This window comes from Acomys minous (genome assembly GCF_964271855.1).
Source record: "Acomys minous genome assembly, chromosome: 4".
Classification (NCBI taxonomy): Eukaryota; Metazoa; Chordata; class Mammalia; order Rodentia; family Muridae; genus Acomys; species Acomys minous.
The window spans coordinates 10,568,594-10,583,257 of NC_140486.1; the positions used below are offsets into that span (position 1 = coordinate 10,568,594).

The 14,664-nt window shown below is 42.9% G+C and overlaps 1 protein-coding gene and 1 long non-coding RNA gene across 8 annotated transcripts in view; one reads left to right on the forward strand and one right to left on the reverse strand.

The window, feature by feature from the left end:
• Positions 1 to 7,898, reverse strand: part of LOC311595832 — a 116,167-nt gene extending 108,269 nt beyond the window's left edge. For all 6 annotated transcript variants that reach the window (XR_014778582.1, XR_014778583.1, XR_014778584.1 and 3 more), the window contains exon 1: positions 7,708 to 7,898. This is a non-coding gene — a long non-coding RNA (uncharacterized lncRNA). The remainder of the gene's footprint in view (positions 1 to 7,707) is intronic.
• SLC14A2 (solute carrier family 14 member 2) overlaps positions 1 to 14,664 on the forward strand; it is a 413,945-nt gene that overhangs the window by 250,342 nt on the left and 148,939 nt on the right. The gene's annotated exons all lie outside the window — the stretch shown is intronic.

Here is a 14,664-nt window from a genome sequence, read left to right on the forward strand (position 1 = left end):
ATAGGCATTCGACAGTACAGTCAGGGCTGGCACCTAGACTTTGTGGCAAGTTGCTTCTGGAATGGACGGGGTAGTAGAGAGTTCTGCAGAGTGGCAGGAAGGAGCCACTTATTAAAAGAATAAGCAACATGCACATGGAAGTTAAAAGAGTCGATAACAAAGACTTTTGGTATAGCATACAAGGAAGAGGGGCTCAGGTCTCAGGCATTGAAATGGATGGTGTAGGGTACAACAGAGGCGGAGGATACAGAGACCATTGGATAGAACTAGAAGGCCCAGGAAGATAATGATGCATGCATGTTTAGAAAGTTAGCACACATGGTGATTACAAATAAGCGGGAAAGGCATGAGGTATTTGATCCACAATGTCCCCCCCCCAAAAAAGCATCTTTAAATATTGGAATGTTAACATTAGAATTTTCAAACATAAAAATGATAAATACTGTAATTAAATTCCAGGAAGATAAAAGGCTATGAGCTTCAAAAACTTTTTTAAAGTATTATAATAAAATTCAGGAAAGGATTTTTATACCAGGTTATCAGGGAAGAATTTCTTAATATTCAAAACAAGCACAAAAGGAAAGGACAGCTTGGGTGATGCTGCAACTTCAGTTTTCTGCAGGGCCAGAGACAGCATGCACAGCAGTAAGGCCAGGCAGTGAGCTTAGAGGTGCCGCATGAAAAAATGCCCAGCTTTGCTGTCTGTCACTGAAATCCCAACTAAAGCAAAGTAGTGCCATTTTACTCCTATCTCATTATCAAAAATCCAAAGGTTTGACAATGCCAAAAAGGTATCATCACCCTAAGAGACTTTAAATTGTTTTTAACATCTCTTAGAAGTAAAGAGCTGCATGCCCTAGCACAACTAAGTTTATGATACAACATCTACTCTAGATCTTGTGATATGTAAAATTATATTTATTGAGACATCTTAGTAATATCAAAAGCTGAGGCAACCTGAATGTTCATTATCAGGACAATGAAGAAACAATGGGTACCACAGAAATGAACATTAGTAAGTTGTTACATACATGTGTAGAAACAAAATTCTTAAAAATCTAAACTGAGTTTTAAAATATAGAACTCCATGAAGGTGGAGAGAGGTAGGCCATTGGTAGAGCCCTTGCCTAACATGTATAAGGTCCTAGATTTCATCTTCATCACAGAAAAACGTAAAGAAAGAAAGAAAGAAAGAAAGAAAGAAAATAGATGATAAATAGACAGATAACAAAGCATCTTAATATACTTTACACGCATCACAGTGAACAATGTCACTGAAAACATTTCAGAAATGCATAGTGATAGCATTAAAAACACAAAATAATGCAAACAAGTTCATAAGAATATTTTTCAGAAACAAAGTAAAAATAGACTCATGGAGAATAGGCAAATAATTCAATTATATGGGTAGTGTTTTTGTTTAATTAAAAGTAAAAACAATTTCAGCATTACATGTTTAATATAGTGAATGATTCTGGAAGTAGGAAAGGAAAGAAAAAGTTAGAGACCACCAGCCTCTTTCCCGTAGGAGAAATGAAGAGGCAACAAGGAGCAAGAACCTGCCAGGCGACAGGACAGACCGCTTGGGAAATTATTTATGGCTTCGGACTTAGATGGGTTTGACTGCGAAACACATTCAGTGGAAAGCACACCTTTTGCTTGTTCTCTGTGTTGGTGATGCACTGTGTGGTGCTCTCCTACAGTGCTAGGAACAAGCTGTTGGCACCACCGTAGCCACTGGAAACAACCATGCTGTACTCATTACGGAGCTACAATGTTCAGTCAGTTAGATGTGGTAACTACGTCTTCCATCTTACAGTATTTTCTGTTCATCACAACACAACCCCAATCATTCATGGCAGAGCATTTATACTGCAAAACATGATTTTAACTAAAGTCAGGGATCAATATCCCTGGAGATAGTGTGTTGGGAGAGAGGGACCAGCGGGATGCCTGTATGGGTTTTAATCCCATGGAGGACACTGTGTTGTGATTTGACCTGGTTCCACTCCCCAGTGTGTGGGCTAGAGATGATAATGACAGCCCTGCTACCTCATACAGCTAGCATTAGTACCAAATGAGATGATAAATGTGGAAGGACTTTGCAGCCCAGCAAGACTGGGGGAGCTGCCATTTCTCATCCTCTTCTTTGTCCCTTTCCAAGTGCATTAACTGAGCACCATGCATCCAACAGAGTAAGGCTGTGCTCACAAGAGTCCCACAGTGCCCAGTGATGGAGCTTCCCTACCAAATAGCTCTAGAATCAAATTAGACTCCAGTGAGTTCATCATGGATAATGTAATTATAAGCAGCAGCAAATAAACTGATAGTACTTGGCTACTTGTTTTGTTTTTTGTTTTGGTTTGGTTTTTGGTTTGGTTGGTTGGTTGGTTTTTTGTTTTGTTTTGTTTTGGGTTTTGGTTGTTTTCTTTTGTTTGGTTTGGTTCTTTGTTGTTTTGGTGTTGTTGTTTCGTTTTGTGTTTTGAGGAGGCAGGGAGAGAAAGAATGCATTGTGTGAGAAAGATTATCCTCCGTGGAAACAACAACACCACCCCAGTCACTTGGCCTATATTCAAATTCACCTCAAGGAGAACTGGTAATTTCTCTGACGTGCTGGGTATCTATTAAATGCTTTATAGCCCGGAGTCCCAGCTTCGCCCTGTGGCCTCCATTTTACTAGCTTCCAGAAGCAGAATATGGAGACTGTGCTTTTCTTTCCTCTCGTTTCATTTGTGTGGGTGTGCCATATGTGTGTACATGTTTCTGTGTGGACGTGGGTATATATGAGTGTGTAGGCATGTAGAGGTTAGAAATCAACCTGGCATGTCATTTCTCGGGTACCATCCACCTTGCTTTCTAAGGCAAGGTCTCTCACAGAGCTGGAGCTTGCTGAATCAGTTAGGTTGTCTGGTCAGCAAAACCCCGTTAGCCTTGGCACGATGATTCTAAGCCACATATCCACGCCCGGCTCTTCAGGCAGGTGCTTGACACCAAAGCCATGTGCTCCTGATCGAATGGTACATGCTTTACCAAGTAATTGCTCCTGCCCCACTGAGCACCCTCTGTTCCCAGACACTTCTCTGCCTAGCTGAGGAGGACAGGAGAGAACCAAAGGAGAGAGACTAGCAGGAAGAGTCAGGTGGACCCACTCTGGTTTTTTGGTTTGGTTTGGTTTGGTTTGGTTTTTGCCAGGTTCTACCTTGTTGCTGTGAGAAGGAAGGAATCAGCTTCTTTATGACAAGGAGATGTGGAGAGAGGAGGGGAGGAGGGAGAGGAAGGGAGAAGATAGAGAGGGGAGGGGAGGGGGAAAGGAGAGGGGGAGGGGAGGGGAGGGGGGAGGAGGAGAAGAGGAGAAAGGAGAGGAGAGGAGGGGAGGGGAGAGGAGGGGAGGGAAGGAGAGAGGAAAGGAGAGAGGAGAGGAGAGGAGAGAAGCACAAGCGTGAGGTGAGAAGTCTTGGGTTTCTGGTGCAAAGGAAGGACAGTAAGGAAATAGGAAAGAAGATAACATTTATTTAAGCAAGAAAATTACCTATAATTTTTCAGTCAACACACCCAATAATACTCTCTATATGTGTTTATGAGTTCATTTGCCTGAGAATTAGAGAAGATAAAATGTCTCCAAGATCACAAAGAGACTAAGGAACAAAGGACTTAAAGTTCAGGTGATCTCCATTCGGGTAACATGGCTCATCAAAGATGTCAGAGGCAACTCCAGGTGTTGGGCCCAACAAAAGACAAAGTGGCTATGCCCTTCTCTGACCATAAGCATGTCTGTAACGAATTTTTTAGATTGTTGTGGTACTTTAGCTAAGCAAGAAAACTCAAACTAAGACATAAGCCTCACAACTGCCAGCTTTCTGAACTAACTATAACCTTAAAACATAAATAAATATCATATAATATGATCTCTCCAGAAAATATGCACATTTCTGTATAGCTAAAATCCTTTCAGTGGAAGTGTCTATGTTGTAGACATTGCCATGTAGGGAGAATGGCACTGTCTATCCACAAGGCTTCAGGAGAAGAACATGTCTCTAGAAAAAGACAGATAAGCAGGAGTTTCTGGGGTCCTGGAACACAGGGTAAGGATGGAGGAGGATCTGGGACATAGCTGAGATCTGTTCAGGGCTGTGAAATGTCTTCCTAGTCTGGAGTAATCCTAGATTCCTTGGTGCAACTGTATCTTTCTAGATGTGTCAAGTGTTTCCTTCCTTTGGGAAAGTAAGAACAAGTCTTGGGGGGAAACACAATGTGTCTTGCCTAAAGCATGGCCATTATGAGGAATGTCCCATACCTATTGATTTCACCCATCCCCAGACTCCCCAGCCCCTCCCTGTTTAACCCTTTCCATCTCCAGCCTCCCACCACTCTTCCTACATGTTCTCTATGTTCTACTAGTTCCCTGTTCCCTTCATGTCACCTTCACTTGCTAAACATAAAACAATTTTAAGCTAGAATGTGCATACTAGAGAGAAACATAGCAATCGTCTATCAGGGCCTATTACTTCACTTGGTATGATTTTTCTAGTTCTTTCCACTCACGTGCAAATTTCATTGTTATTTCTCTTTACAGCTAAGTAATCCATTGTGTATATGCACCACATTTTTCTTTGGAGGCGAGGGCTGCGTTCTCTCTTCTATTCTAGGGTTTTTGTCTGGCCTGAGCTTGTACAGGTTTTGGGCATGGATCACAATGTCTGTGAGTTCATATGTGCATCTGCTCGGTTGTGTGTAAAGACACTGGAGTCATCCACCATCTCAGGCTATTACGTCTTTCTGCCTCCTCTTCTACATAGATCTCTGGGCTGTGAGGGAGGGATCATCCCATTTCTTCAAGGTCTCTTATTCTCCACATTGTTCAGTTTGTAGGATTCTGTGTTAATTACCATCTACTCAAAGAAGAAGCTTCTCTGATGAGGGTTGAGCATATAGTGACCTGCAAAGTTCATATTTCTCTTTTGAATTCTTTTTAATAGAACTCCAGGTCTATTCCATTTCCCACCTATTGTGAATAGAGCAGCAGTAAATTTCTGCATCAGGGTAGCATCCTTTGGGTACATACCCTGGAGTGGTACAGCTGGGTCACATGCCAGTTCTATTTCTCGATCCTTGAGAAACATCCAGACTGAGTTCCAACGTGAGTGCATTAGGTTACACTCCCATGGGCAGTGTAGATGGGTTCCTATTTCACACATCCAAGTCAGCATTTGTTGACATTTGTATTTGTGATGATGGTTGTTCTGACAGGGGTGAGATGGAATTCTAAAGTAGTTTTAATCTACATTTTCCTGATGGTTGAGAAAGTTGAAGTGTTTCCTAGCCATTTCTTATTTCTTCTTTTAAAATGTTCTTCACAAGACATAGAAAAACAGCCCAAAATTTTATGTGGAGGCACAGATAGACAAAGAAATTCTGAACCGAAAGGATATTGTGGGGCTATCACCAACCACACACCATTTAAAATTATAGATCCATAATAAAAAAAAATAGCATTGTGCTGGCACAAAAACAGATGCCTAGATCCGTGGAATAGAATTAAGGACCCAGATATAAATCCATACAACTATAGTTACCTGTATTTTTCCCCAGAACTCCAAAACTATACCTTGAACAAAAGATAACATCTTTAACAAATGGTGCTGGAATAAATGGTTCCAAACATGTAGAAAGAATAAAGTAGGTCCCTGTCACTCACCCTTCACAAAACTTAGCTACAAATGGAGTAAGGACCTCAATATAAGATGGACAAAGTAGGGAGTGTACTTCAACTTACAGGTATAGGCAAGGACTTTCCACAGGAAATAAACAAGAGTCAACACACGGATCTCATGAAACTAAAAAGCTTCTGTACAACAAAAAGGAAATTGTGAATCAAGAAATAGGAAGCCCGCGGAATGAGAGGAAATCTTTGCCAGTTATTTACCCAACACAAGGTTAAGATCTAGAATATATAAAGGGCTCAAGACACTAACCAAGATAATGTCTTACAGTGTAGCCCTGGCCAGCCTGGAGCTCACTACATAGACCAGGCTGATCCTGCTGCCTCTGCCTCCCAAGTGCTGGAATTACAAGCATAGGCCACCTTAATCATTTGGGTTTTCTGCAGCACCTAGAAGACAACAGAGCTCCATGAACGCAAGAAGCCTTCACGCCATGACTTCCCATAGTTAATTTCCTCCACAGTGAACTTCAGTGATAGAGGGCAGACACCAGAGGGCCCTTTAGACAAATTCCTACCACCCCTGGAGGTTCAGATTCGGGAGGTAGAAATGGGGCAGCAATATCCCTTTGGGGAAACTGCCCAGTTACTTCTAATGCAGATGATCGGGGAGGGGGGACCTAAAATCCTGCAAGACAAGGTCTGTGAGTCCCCTCTTCATACCACAGAGCCCAGGAGGGGCATCTGGCATACTGCACATGTTTTCTTGAACTGAGCAGGTCAGCAGAGCCATCAGATATACCTCATTTGCCTTGGAACAGTTCCACAGCTACACTGTGTGCTGCTGAGAAGGGTCACTGCATCCCCCATGCATCATAAAAATGAGCAAGGCTGTTGAATCACGGTGACTACAGTGATTAAACTGAAAGATGCCCAGATGTATTTTTTAGCGTTCCTTAAGCAAAGGCTCAGCTCTGACCTCTGCCATCCTTTCCGTTAGAGAGATTATGTTGCTTCCAGGAGCATTGCAATGGAGTCCAGCTAGTCATCTGAGTGGCATGCGCCATTCACTTGCTGTGTAGATGAGCCCGCAGAGGCTTAAAGAACCTCCCTGCCACTCCCGTCCAGACTAAAGCCTATGCACTTTCTCATCAGGGCATCTTCCACAGTACAGATTCTAAGGACTGGTGTTGTTTAGGTTTATTTCAAAAGAACGATGCTTAAAACTCCATTCTCTGTTTAAATATTTCTACTACAAACTCCAGGGAAATTTATTGTACAGAGATGGAATCATTTAAAAGATGCCTAGATAGCTCCTTCCACAAACCTAACCCATGGAAAATCTTCCTCGGAGTCCCTATGAACTCAAAGAAGGAAACAAAGTTAGAGTTCATTAAGTACATAGTTACTGTTGAGTGTGCAAGGCCTCGTGGATGGAGCAGGAGGGTGGTGTGTTTGTGACTGCCACTTATGCCTTTAGTAAACTGGGACCCTGCCTCAGTTCTAGGATTTTACTAGGAAACTGGCTTTGTAGATCTAAGGAGGGGACTACAGTGGGTTTCAGAGGAGAAGCTCTGTCATGCCCTCCATATTACTCTTGTTGACCAAACTGGACCCGGACTCTGTCCTTCCTCAGACTTGTCCTCAGTGAGCACAGGGTCTTCCCAGCCACAGCAGTCAGTATAAGCCAAGTCTTAGTTCTTCTGTGGCCTCCCTTGCTGTCCCATCCTCTCTGTTGGGGCCTATTTGGATTATAACATGCTGTCATGCTGTTTTTCATGCATCTTCAGACATTCCAGCATCCCTGTCAAACTTTGGACTCGTAAGTATACTTTCAGGTCTACTCTCCTCTGCTTTTGAAAAACTTTATACAGAGTACCATGTGCTCTTTGTGGGCAACCCCAGCTAAAATTCTAATGACAAAGGAAGCAACACCCATTGGTAGTGGGTCTCAGTGCCGCTGGCTGTGCCCCGTCTCTCTCACCCACCTGTGCTGATGGATGAAAGCGCATTCTCCAACAGCCAATATTCATAGGCAGTTTACTGACCTGCTTCAACATTATGGGTCTTGCGGAGTCAGGCTAATGTTCCTCACTGGAACTGATGGTCACTAGTCCTTAGCTGTCCCCCATCACTTTGCTGTGGTGGCATGTGTTCACAGGTTGGCCAGGCAGCCTCAGAAGCACAGAGCACAGGAGGAGGAAGTCTTTGTTTTTAATCTCCTGGAATGTTTCGATAGTTCCAGCCGTGGTTACAGTTTATGACTGTGGGGAGTTTCTGCTTGTTTGTTTTCTTTTGAAAGATTCAATCTAGATTCCAGCAAACTTCCCAGCAAACAGTACTTTGAGGCAGCTGTGGAAGGGAGGGCTGTTCCTTCCCTGTCATATGTCCTTAAAATAACACAACAGGGAGAGGCAAGCTCTTAGGGTCCCCTTGAGCCACCAACAATAGCATAATGAATTGGTTAATCATAAAGAGTCACCCCTGAGTTCCAAGCACTATGGTAATGAATTGCCAACGAGCCATTTGCCAGACTGAAGCCATATGGTAAGGGATGGGACCCTGGCACATTGTAGCCATACTTGTGGGTTTGTCTGGGTAATTGTTCCCGTCCAGAACCTTCCCAGTGCTATGGCTGCTAATTAACGTCCTGGTTAAGCTTCTGTTGTCAAAACTAATCATGTGTTTGTTTTCTGCAGCTAAGCCTTTCTCTTATCTGGTTAGTAATAGTGACCAGGAAGAAATGAAAACGTGTTTTGAACTCACATAAAAATATCTGACTCTCACCCAGTGGGCACCCAAACCTAGTAACACTGGCCTGTGGTAACAATTCAATCCAGGGGCTTATTAAAGCCAACAAATTATCACTTACAGAAACACAGATGAGGATCTAGTTCATTAATTTCCCTGTTGCTCTTCCTTTCTGTGGATATTACTCTAGTTAGAGCTTTAGCTATACTATGGATTTTATTATAACAGTGGTGATAATAAAAATAATTAGGAGAAGAAGGAGATTCATTTATTAGAGCACGGCACTCTTTCAACGGTATACTCCCCATAGATTTGATGAGGAAGTGAGATTTAGGAGGAATGATTCCTTTCACTCATTGGCCCATTTCCTTCCTCTTTCATGTGTAGTTACCTAGGGGAACTAGAAAGAATTTGAAAAACACAAATGAATAAACAAAAAAGCTACCTTAGGAGGAAGGGAAAACGAAGAACTCCTATTTGTAAATAACAAAGCAGATATTAACGAAAGAGTTGTGCAAGGGCTCTGTGCATGCTGGGGAAGGGGGAGGAAATGGCTTTGTATACAGTTCTCTCAGCCCCTGGTAGTTTCCTATCCAAGCTCCCCTCATCACCAAGGGAGACGGTACATCTCCCTTTATCCTGCACCCACCTCCCTACTACTGCACACTCAAGCCCTCTGACAGCAGAGTTCCCACAAACTGATTTTCTTTTTGTGACACGGTTGAGCGACATGGGGAAACTGAGGCTAGGAAGTCTACAAAATAGTGTTCCCTGGTTCTCTTGTCTCCTATCAAACCCAGTGAGAATGAGCACCCTATTTCACAATTTTCTGTTTTCTCCCTGCATCCACATAGTGCACCCCAGAAACAGTCAATGTGTTAATTGCAAGGTTGGGCAGTGTCTTCCGTGGTATCTGGGACGTGGTATAATACAAACAGATTTCCATATGTGGTCCCTTCCAGTAGTCGTCGGCCCCCGGAGCACCCACACTATGTGAGAACTTGGCTTCTTCAGGAGAAGCTGACATTTTAATTGGGAGCATCTGTCGCCTTCTCTGTTATTTTTGGCCAGTTTGGGTTTATTTGTATGAGCCCATGTTTGTGTACAGGCCTGCCTACATGTTTCATAGGGCTTAGCGTTGCCGTTCCTCTCGTTTTTGTCTCAAGTAGCTAACTGGGACACGCCACAAGCCATTAGCCTTCACCTCTTTCAGATCAACGTAGATTTCTCTCAGAAATATTGGCATGGGAAGGGCCAAGCTGAGAACAGAAGATCATCTTCTAAAAAAAAAATGTATGTTTGGGGTGGGAGGGTCCACCTCTTGATGTTTCCTAAAAACATCCTTAGCCCTGCCCAGGAGCTCTAACTCTACAACATTTCTAGCTTTAGGACATTTGTCATAGTCCTAGGAAACTCTTTGCACTTTGGGAATATCTTTGAAAAGTCCCTAAGAGATCCCTGTGTTGAGGGTTCAGTCTGCAGCACAGCCTTGGGGAAGTGAGTCAGTGTTGAGGGCTACATCCTCATGGGTGGATTAATCTTTTAATGGATATGATGCAGCAAAGAGCAAGAGGCAGGGCTTAGTTGTACGAAGTCAGTCACTGTAGGTATGCTGTCAAAGGACATATTTTGTTCCCCTCCCCCTCTTCTTCTCCCTGTTTCCACGAAGTGGTTAGAAAATATATCATCTGGCAGTATTTTCTGCCTCAGTTTAGGCCCAAATCAATGGGTGCAGCTGCCTTTGAACTGATAGCTATGATACCATGAACCATGATAAAGCTTTCCTCTATATGTTGATTTTTTTCCAGATATTTGTTATAGTGACAGACAGGAAAACTGATTAATATGGAAACTAAAATACCTTCACTGAGCTAGGTTGACATGGTGATAAAATGCTAAAGATGAAGGTGAGATGACCTGATGACCTAACTTTCCCTCGGGTCTGTTATATAGTTATGTCCTCTTGCAAAGAACACTTAAGCATTGGCATTATCTATTTTACTTAAGAAAAGGAACTCATCACTATACAAGACCTCAAACCCAACTGTCTAATATTGGAAATCAATGGGATGGAATGATCAGTGACTGTAATGTCAGGGAAGGTACCACAGTAGGGCTAGTCTCTGGGTCCAATGGACTCCAAACCTGTAATGTCAAAGTCTAATACATTAAGTGAGCAAGAGAGGCATAGGTCAGAAGGAACAGATGTACAAAGGTTAGGCGAATGGGTCACCATGAGGAAATAATTTGGGCTGAAGCAGAGATAGCCTTAGGATCGCCATAAGTCTGTGTGGTTCATCCCAACATGGAAAGAAGCGCCTTGCTCTGTGGAAACGATTAGGATTCCTCCTCACTCACACATACATTAAACATACATTAAAGAGTCACCCAGGAGTGGCCTGAGTCCCAAAGAGTCATGAGAGAACAGCTTTTGCCTTCAGTGAACACACAATCTGACAGTGAGGGCAGACCACTAAGCAAGAAACTGTGTTTAGAATCATAGGTATTTTAGTCAAAAAAGCATACAGCTGAAGCCCTAGCTCAGCTTAGGGGATTGGTACACATTCCCAAAAGACACCTCATAGGAATAAAAGTTGACCTGTTGACAAAGATACTGACAGCTTCTTTGTAGCTCTCCTTCATTTATGAGTAAAATAAAAGAGCAGAAAATTCAAGAGGAATAAGAAGGATCAGTGAGAAAGGGTAAGAAAAATAATCAGCTAGAAAAATATAGCAGTCTGAAGCCATCTGGCACAGGGACAAATGTCCCCGCATAAGTTAAGAGCCTTCCAGGGGCACTCCAAACCCGTAATGACAGCTTATAATACATTAAGTGTGCCAGATTTTCTCAAAGAGAATAAAGACTAGAATATTAAAACCCTACTAGCCAGTACAATCAAGAAATGCATCCTGGATCTCTGGAAGATGCCTAGGTAGATAGATGCTCTGCTCTTAGCTGGAGCTGAGCACCCCACTCCTCCTATGTTGACTTGTTTATGGGCCAAGATTTATTTGTGTACTTGGCGTGACCTCCCTTTCTGTTGGCTAGGCTTCATCAACAGTCCAGAGTTGCTCAGAAGCAAGCTCCTCTTCTCTTCCGTGCATGTCAGCCTGCTCATGGATGCCCACTTCCTGTATAAATTGTCATGATCTATTGATTGGGTCCCTGCAGCCTCTAGCATTCCTCCATTCATATAGACCCCTAAAATCTGCCTAAGGATGGTGGCCCAGCAACTCAATAACATTTTATTAAAAGTCTTCCAGGTTTTAGATTCCATGCTCACATAAAAATGTTTGTTCTCAAAGATTTTACCATCTGACTGGGGAAATGAGGCATAAATATGTAAAAATGAAAAAAAATCACAAACTGTCAAGATATTTGGAAATTAAAGGACTTTTGAGTTGAATTAATGGTTGACAATATCAACATCCTCCTGATCCTTGCTTTTGTATCTCCTCAGGCAAAATACTGGGACCAAGAATCCACATTCTTGGCCTCAGGAAACATATATGGGCCAACTCTTACTAGGAGCCACCTCTTGCTCTTGCCATCCTTTGGAAAAGTCCAAGAAGAACTTTTAAAATGATGCCTCTATATTGCCTTGTCCAGTCCAACCCAGCTCACCTGTCCTGACAATTTCCATTACACACTTCTTTGTGAACACAAAATCAAAGAGTAGACAACTCAACTACTTTGTACAAGCTTCCTTGTCTGTGTTTTTATCTCCACTTTTCCCTTCCCAGTTTCTCTATCTTTCTATTGCCTACATATGTTCAATTATTCTTTTCAGAGAAATCCATTGCTCTGGTCACAGCAAGCTTTGTTCTAGATTATTAGTATGATAGAGATCAATATTAAAAGAAGAGATGACATTTACAAGAACACTAAAATAAGGTCATAATGTTTCAAGTTTGGGAAGGGACAGAGTGGGAAAGTTATTTTGATAGAATGGGAAAGGTAAAACCAGGTGAAATAAGTCCTGTGGTGGCAGCAAGGTGCTGCTCTGGGGGTGACTTATGTGCACCCCACGGTCCCTCCCACTCTTTCCCATGGATTGTTCTCGTTGAAAGTGCCGAAGCTCCGGGGAAGGCCCATCACTATGAGCTCCTTTGGCAGAAGAGTCTGACCTGCACTCACACCCAGTTTCTCTTAATGCAGGGTTTTATGAGCTGTGGGCTGGACCCTGCTGCATGGGGGAAAGAGTGAAACTCTTTCTACTTTCTAACTAGAGGGGACCTTGGAAAGGATCCCATTGCATCTCTGCTAAACGCAGGCAAACTGAAGCATGAAAAAAGACATTTTTCAAACTCCACTAGTTAGAGGCAGGCTTGAGGCCAGACCATTTCTCCCTCACCTCCTGCTTTGTTTGCTTTCTGTTTGTTTGAGAAAGACCATGAGTAAAAGCAACTTGAGGAGAAAAGGATTTATTTGGCTTCCGTGTCCTAATAAAAGTCCATCATAAAAAATAAATTAAATAAATAAAAAATAAATTTTAAAAAGTCCATCATGAAGAGAAGTCAGGTCGGGAACTTAAGGCAGGAACCTAGAAGCAGGAACAGAGGTCACGGAGGAATGCTGCTTACTAGCTTGTTCTCAATGACTTGCATAATCTGCTTTCTTATTCCACACAGGACCATCAATATGCCCAATGCTGATTGTCCACAGTGGCATAGCCATATATATGTATATGTATATATCAAATGTCTCAAGATCATGTAGTCTGGAGAATTTGAATCTTGATCCCTATAGTTCACACACACACACACACACACACACACACTTCTCAGCATAAGACTGGAGGAAAGAAGGAGCGTAGAGCTGAGGAACAAGCTCCCCACTGGCAGCTTTCTTCAGGTGATGGCCACTGGCAAAGGGAGGAAGCTTCCCCAAACTCAAATCTGCCACCAATGGGTCATGGGTGGAAACTGCTGCACCTGTGCAGTGTGGCGTTCTGTTTGCCTGTGCTCCAGCTATAGGAGTATTTGATCAGGTCTGCCATGCCAACAAGAAAGGCTGAAATACTCAGAGTCCTTCTCAGAATAGCGAGTTAAACCCTTACAGTTAGGGAAGGAAATTACTTAAAGAAGTGGCAATTGACTGGCTTGCTCCTGTCCCACTTGCAACAGAACAGCATCTCCAGCTGACATTTGCAAAGGCCATGTCCTTCACTTTGCATTGAGGACACCTCACCAGCAAAGTGTAGAGTGGGCTGAACTGCTAGTGGTAGATGCACACACACACACACACACACACACACACACACACACACACACACACACACGTACTCCAAGTGCTGTGGTTTGCTGTAAGACTTCTTCTTTTCCTTCCTAATTCAATAGAATCTTCCCCAGGGCAGAGGCCTTGGAGGTAGCCACCCACGCCGTAGGATTTTTCACCAAGAAGAAAGGTTCCCATTCTGAGCTCCTTATTAACTGCCCTTTTGTTGTGCCCTGGGTCACTCTATGTCAGTCGTCTTACTGTTCTTCCTAGCCTTCTGGATGGGATGCTACCTAGACCAGACATTTGGGCATTGATTTACCCTTGGTATTCGTTTCTAGCCACAGTCGCACTTTGTTATATCTAGTCCTTCGTTATTATTTAGCTGTTTACTGTGTGAAAACATTTTTCTCTCCAGAGGATGAATCATCGTCTGGGTCAGTGAATCTCTGAAAGTCTAAAAGGAATATAGTAGCTTAACTATTCCTTCTCAGCCTCTCTCATATTCTCAGAAGCAAACCTTCCCTAGAAGGTCTTTCTCAGCAAGTGGCCTCCTCAAATGTCCACCTCATGGGAACTCTTTTAAGACAACCCTAGCCCCACTTCATACACCAAAGCAGAATTACTTACCCTTTTGCCTGGGGAAAAATCCCTTGGCCCTTTGTGCTCACCTTTGCTATTAGCTAATACAGAAGGATTTCTTATAAATATCTCTTCCATTGGAAGAAGAATACAGATTCTGGAGGCAAGATAATATCATACAAGGTTCAGCCGAGTCACTTTGGTTCGCAGAGCACCACAGCAGGGAAATGTCCACAGGGTGAACAACACCTCAAGTGTCAAGACACTGAGTCATCACTCTGCTAATGGCAAGAGCCCTCACAGCAAGAGGCAGGGATGAAAACAAACTCCTGCCTATTCAGGAGGGATCCCACAAAGACTTCACAGAAACAGGATAAAGTTTGAGGCTTGATTTAAAACCCAAAAGGAGAATGAGGAAGTTGGACAATGTTGAGCTGAAACAGGAGCCCAGATA